This window comes from Alligator mississippiensis, chromosome 8, assembly GCF_030867095.1.
Source record: "Alligator mississippiensis isolate rAllMis1 chromosome 8, rAllMis1, whole genome shotgun sequence".
NCBI lineage: Eukaryota > Metazoa > Chordata > Crocodylia > Alligatoridae > Alligator > Alligator mississippiensis.
In genome coordinates, this window is record NC_081831.1 from 45,106,940 (window position 1) to 45,112,772 (window position 5,833).

The 5,833-nt window shown below is 44.7% G+C and overlaps 1 long non-coding RNA gene across 1 annotated transcript; it reads right to left on the reverse strand.

The window, feature by feature from the left end:
* Positions 1 to 1,317: 1,317 nt before the first annotated feature.
* On the reverse strand, positions 1,318 to 3,650 carry LOC109283314 (uncharacterized). Its single transcript, XR_002090426.2, has 3 exons — positions 3,478 to 3,650; positions 1,664 to 1,745; positions 1,318 to 1,527 (listed from the first exon to the last, which is right to left on the reverse strand). It is a non-coding gene; the product is annotated as an uncharacterized LOC109283314 (long non-coding RNA).
* Positions 3,651 to 5,833: the final 2,183 nt, after the last annotated feature.

Genomic DNA, 5,833 nt, shown 5'->3' on the forward strand with positions numbered 1-5,833 from the left:
GTTTGCTGGCAATGACTGTACTGTAAAAAAATGTATTCACCATTTGACTACCAACAGCATTGTTGAGTAAAACAAAAATGTGTATACTGTTTTAGCTTTATTGTGATTTCTCAGTTAAGTTGATTGCAATTCAATTCATTATGAAAGAATAAAGATGAAGAACAAAAAAAAAAAAAAATCTGATTTGTACTTGCTCCAGCTTAATTTCAGGGCATGGACCTGGAAACAGGGGAGTGGTTTGCAGCCAGCCAGGGGCAGGAGGGCAGTAGCTTCCCAGGCTGAACACAAAGCTGGTCAGGGTTTGTAATTCAGGTTGGTTGGTCTCCCCTCCAGGCACCTCAATAATGTGTCTGGGGGCCATCTGCTGCATAACACTTCTGGCCTCTCTGTAGGGAGCAGAGTACTTTTTGAAATCCTGGCCTTGACTCATTAGCAGCTCCCTGCTAGGGTGACTCCCTGCGGTAGCTGAGACCCATCTGATGAGGACATGCCAATACCTAGTGCAGGAGAAGGAGGTATAACAAATTTATTGAATTTGGATGAAAAGAAGTTCTCCCACAAGGATGCTTTCTTTTAAATACACTTGTTTCTGCAGAGGCAGAATCAAGTGAGATAGCTGAACAGACTACTCTGGTCTGCCTTGGGAATGCTGCTCCTTGTTTCCCTCTCACCTTCTCCCTGTCCTTTGAGAAGGCTGAGAGGAGAGATATGGCAAGGGAGGACACAGCAATCCTAACCAAAATCTGATGAGCTCTCTCCAGGTGGGGAGCAGGTTGCAGTCGGCTGGGGGGGGGGAGGGGCGGTCTGCCAAGCCAGCTGGCTCCAAAAGGTGCTGTGTGCAGGATTTTGTAAATAAAACATTGCATTGCAAAGAAAGAATTGAAAAAAAAGAATCAGTTTTTGCATTGCACCTCCCATAACAGTACAGCCTGCATGCAAAGAAAAAGAACTGCCAGGTCTCCCTTGGTGATCATGCATATGAAAAGCATTATATTGTCTTAAAGACTTGCTAAAGGCTAAACACCTGGGGAGGTCCATGCATGGAGAAGTTTTGCAGATTGCCTGCTTGCTGTTGGGGGTGGTGGGGTTGTTTTGTCAGTTTTCTTATAAAAAAAAAAAAAATGGTGGCTGTACCCTAGCACTTAAATATTCAATCTCCCTCCAATAGCAGTCCACCCTGCAACTCTTTGCAACACTTTCCAGTAAGTAATGCCATAACTCCATAACCCTCCCCCCCCCCCCAAGCACAGCATCCCCATGCTGAGGTGGGCACAGTCTCTGAAAATCACCCTACCCACCCCAAAGAAAACATGATATATAGAGAGCAAAAATAAAACACTTCATTCAAAATTTATTTAAAAAAAAAAAAAAATGGGATCTTCCTCCCCAGTAGCTTCACAATATAAAATATATACAAAATGTAAAAAAAATTTAAAAAAAGAAACTGTAAATTTGAAGATAATGTTATTTCTTTCACTCTGTCTTCATTCATTACAGGTTGCCACGAGTTCTGCCCATGAAAGTTTTCTGCAAGGAGGGGGAAAGAGAAAAAGAGGAAGAGATCTGGAATTTGGAGCACAGTTGAAACACTGAATTTTGCCCCCCGCCCCACACACACACACACACACACACACACACACACACGGCTGGTGGGACATATTACCTAAATATCTCCCAGGACGCTGCACATCCTGGGCATCGGGTCTGGAAGGCAGTGTCCTGCCCCTTGACTTTTGGTTGTGGTTCTGCAATGGAATGTGATGAAGTTCAGAAGGTTTGCAATATGGAAAGCAGTCATATAACCACTCACCCCAAAGTTTCAAACTACTTGCAAAAAACTTACCATTACGATGACGAGAGGTGTAGGGGGGGGTGGGCATGAGGACAGGAGAGTACCTGGGTAGGGGCAGGAGGACATGCACTGTAGGTGGTGGGGGGGGTACAAGAATTACAAGGGGGTAGTAAATTAAGGGATTATTGGCTTCCCCCATTTCTTCTTGTTAAAATTAAAATAATAATCATTTTGCTGAGTAGACCAACGAACCTGTGGCCACTCCACTCCACTGTATGCTGTGAGGGAGGAGAGAAGTGAGGAGCAAAGAAGGGTTACAAAAAAAGAACACATGGTGGCACCGACTGGCTAAAGGCTGGAACACAGCACCCCCTCATGGTGAAGGGGATTAATTAAAAGTCTTTAGAGTCTCTGGCTGTTTGCATGAACAAATCCACAGTTTGGGCGGCGTAACTGGAGAGCTCCACAAATTAACACATACCAGAGTAGTGTTAGTTTAAGGTGCTAAATGGACTTTTACAGTGGCAGGAAATCCCAGGTCATGCAAACACAAAAACAGTTACATCGGCATAAATGGGAAATATCATTTTGTTTACACACGCCCTAAGTTGCCAGAACTGATACCTTTCAAAAACAGGGTTTTTTTCTGGGTTCACAGTAGCTCTTGAATGCTCCTCTGTAAGGGCTTTGTTACTAGGATCTACAAACACCCTTTGATTGTTGTTGTAAATTTCTAGGGCATTATCCCCAATGCAGTGAAGCATGACTGCAATTTTATAAACCTTTGCCTCTTTCTCAAACTTTATGACTGCAAGGTATAATTGTAGCATCTGTTCCCATTTCCTCCAATTCTTCCCAAGATTTCCAATGAAGAAGAATGCTGGTGGAGGTTTGACATGAATGAAACCTGTAACTCCCTTAATCAGGCTGCTGGTGACTCCACTGAGAAACAGGTCACTTTTAACACCATACAGTGTTTGCCCTTGGCCACTGGGTTCCTGGGATGGGGTACTGTAACAGGTTGGCCTCCCCAGAGGCATTTTTTTTTCTCCAGCCTATGAGGGGCACCCTTGAAATCCCTTAATGTTTCAATTCTATATTATCCCAACTTTACTTTCTGCCACATCTTAATGTAAATATTATTGATGTAAATATTATTTTTCTTACAAGTGGAAGACTGCCTATTATAATTCTACGTTGCAGTTCTCAGCCACCATGGGCCTTGTCCCCCATCTTTCTCTAACTAGGCCTACCAGTCTAAACCCACTAGATAGGGTTTGACTCCAAGGCTCTAGCTCCTCAACCCTCTTGGGGCCCATAGCCCTCCTTTTGTTTTAAATCTGGAGCCCAGGATTTCTAGCCCAGAGGCCTGTCCACTGGGCATGGAGCCAAGGGCACCCTTTTCTTCAGCTTGGGCTACTAGCCGAGATCCCCCCACTGGGACCCAGCTTAAAAGTCCTGCAACCTGCTCTGAACTACCAGCCTTATACAGCTGCACACTCTAGTGCACTAGGCCCTTTAGCCTTTTATGACTGCCCACAAGGCCCTAATGAGGCCTCCTCCTCCCCTACAGCCTTGACCACAAACCACCAGTGTATCAATCAACAAAAATTATATAAACAGTAAATCAATGGATTATAACTACAAAAAAAATAGAAATTAAACAAGGCAGCATGCCAGCTTACATTTCTTTGTGGCTTGGTGCTTCTGCTTTCCCACTGTCTATGACACTCCCCCCTCTGACACTGCCACTGCTTCTCTGAGAGTCATCATGAGTTCCCTTCTCACAGCAGCCAAGCCTGTCTGTGGAGCTCACATGCACAACCTCCTTCCCCTTTGCCCACTGTCTCCAACTGCAGCCAAGTCCAGGGTTTTTATAATCCTGGCCTGCCCCTTTCCAGTCACCTGACTAGCTGGCCAGGCTCAGCTTTTAACCCCTACCCTGCCAGCAAGCTGTGCCTGGAAAGTTCTGGTCTTAAAGGGACCAGCCTGCTTTCTGGTAACTGTGCTCAGGTTCCCTGTTACAGGTACTTACTCAGATCTCCATGCCTCTGGGGTTCTACCCTCATTCAGCAGAGTTCAGTGGGATGGTAAACAGCTTTATCTTTATTAGGAACAGGATTCAGCAACACACACACTCACAGCTTGTGGGGAGAACAACCACACCAACCAACCCGCACCCACTGGGCATCTGGGGGAAAGACTGGACTGTACCACTGTTGGCCCCTTAAAGGTACATTCTATATACCACATATCCAATCATGCACATCATGCTTCAACCTCAATCCAACAATTGCACCCCAACTGAACAACTTAATTGCCCATAGTGCAATTGTGCATTAAATCCTCCTTGTGCACAATCCTCTCAGGATTCCATATATATTGGGCCCCATATGTCACCCCATATGTCAATTATGCTTTCAACCAATCATACCCCTGTGCACGACACCCAAAATACTGTGCACCTAGGTCTTAAGTGTAGCACACAACACCAAAATGGAACAAGTAGGCCATTGCACATATTCCCTGGCGGTAAGTGGGTCATTTTCTACCTATCATCAAGGTAGAAAAGTTCAGCTGTTCCAGAACCTTCCCACTTCTAATTAATGTGTGCATGCCTAGAAGGGAAATCCAAGATGGGAATCCATGTCCAACAATGGGACAGTGCAATATTCTAGGTGATTTGAGGTAGACTTGGAGATGTTGTCAACAGGTTTCAAATGAGAAGGCTAAGAGGCACAGAAAAAAGGACTATGTCTAAAAGGAAATTTGATCCTGTATGTTGTTCTCTGCAGAGTTCCACTGGCATCAGCATGGCTACATGCAACACAAAGTTCTAGTCATGGGCTAGGGACAGAAATTATACATAAACTGGCTTAAGTGATAAGAAACTGGTTTGAACCTCTAACAGAACAAAAGTTCAATGCACATAAATTACTTTAAAAATGACCAAAACTGGTTTAAGATGAACCTGGTTGGATGTAGTATCAGACTTAATTGATTTAGGTCAAACCAGATTTTGAAGCTTCTATCCCAGGCCCCTTCCTGGTTTAAGTTAGAATTACAGAATCATAGAAAATTAGGGTTGGAAGAGATCTCAGGTCATCTCAGTCCAACTCCCTGCTCAAGGCAGGACCATCCCCAACTAGATCATCCCAGACAGGGCATTGTCTAGCTAGGTCTTTAAAAACCTCCAAAGACAGAGATTCCACCATCTCTTTGGGTAACCTGTTCCAGTGGTTTGTTTTATAGATTCATAGATTCTAGGGTCAGAAGGGACCTCAGTGGGCCATCTAGTCCAACCCCCTGCCCCTGGCAGGCAAGAAAAGGGTCACCAAACCTGGGGTCATGTGAATCCATCCAGGTACCTGTCCAGTCTCCTTTTACTAACCTCCTAGTGAGAAAATTCTTCGTAATATCTAACCTAAACTTCCCTTGCTGCAACTTGAGACTGTTGCACTCATTCTGTCATCTGCCACCACTGAGAACAGTTTAGCTCCATCCTCTTTTGAATCCTACTTCAGGTAGTTAAAGGCTGCTATTAAATCCCCTCTCAGTCTCCTCTTCTCTAGATTAAATAAGCCCAGTTCCCACAGTCTTTCCTCATAAGTCATGTCCCCCAGTCCCTTCACCATTTTTGTTGCCCTCCTCTGAACCCTTTTTAATTTGTCCACATCCTTTTTGTAGTGGGGGGCCCAAAACAGAACATAGTACTCCAGATGTGGCCTCATCAGTGCTGTATAGAAGAGAAGAGAATAGAAGAGAAGAGAATAGCAGGTCCCTTGACCTGCTGGCAACATTCCTACTAATGCAGCCCAGTATGCTGTTAGCCTTCTTTGCAACAAGGGCATACTGCTTGCTCATAATCATCTTATTCTCCCTGTAACCCTCAGGTTTTCTGCAGAGCTGCTGCCTAGCCAGTCATCCCCCAGCCTGTACTGATGCATGGGACTGTTCCATCCTAAGTGCAGGACTTTCCATTTGTCCTTGCTGAACTCCATGAGATTCCTTTTGGCCTAATGCTCCAATTAATCTAGGTTC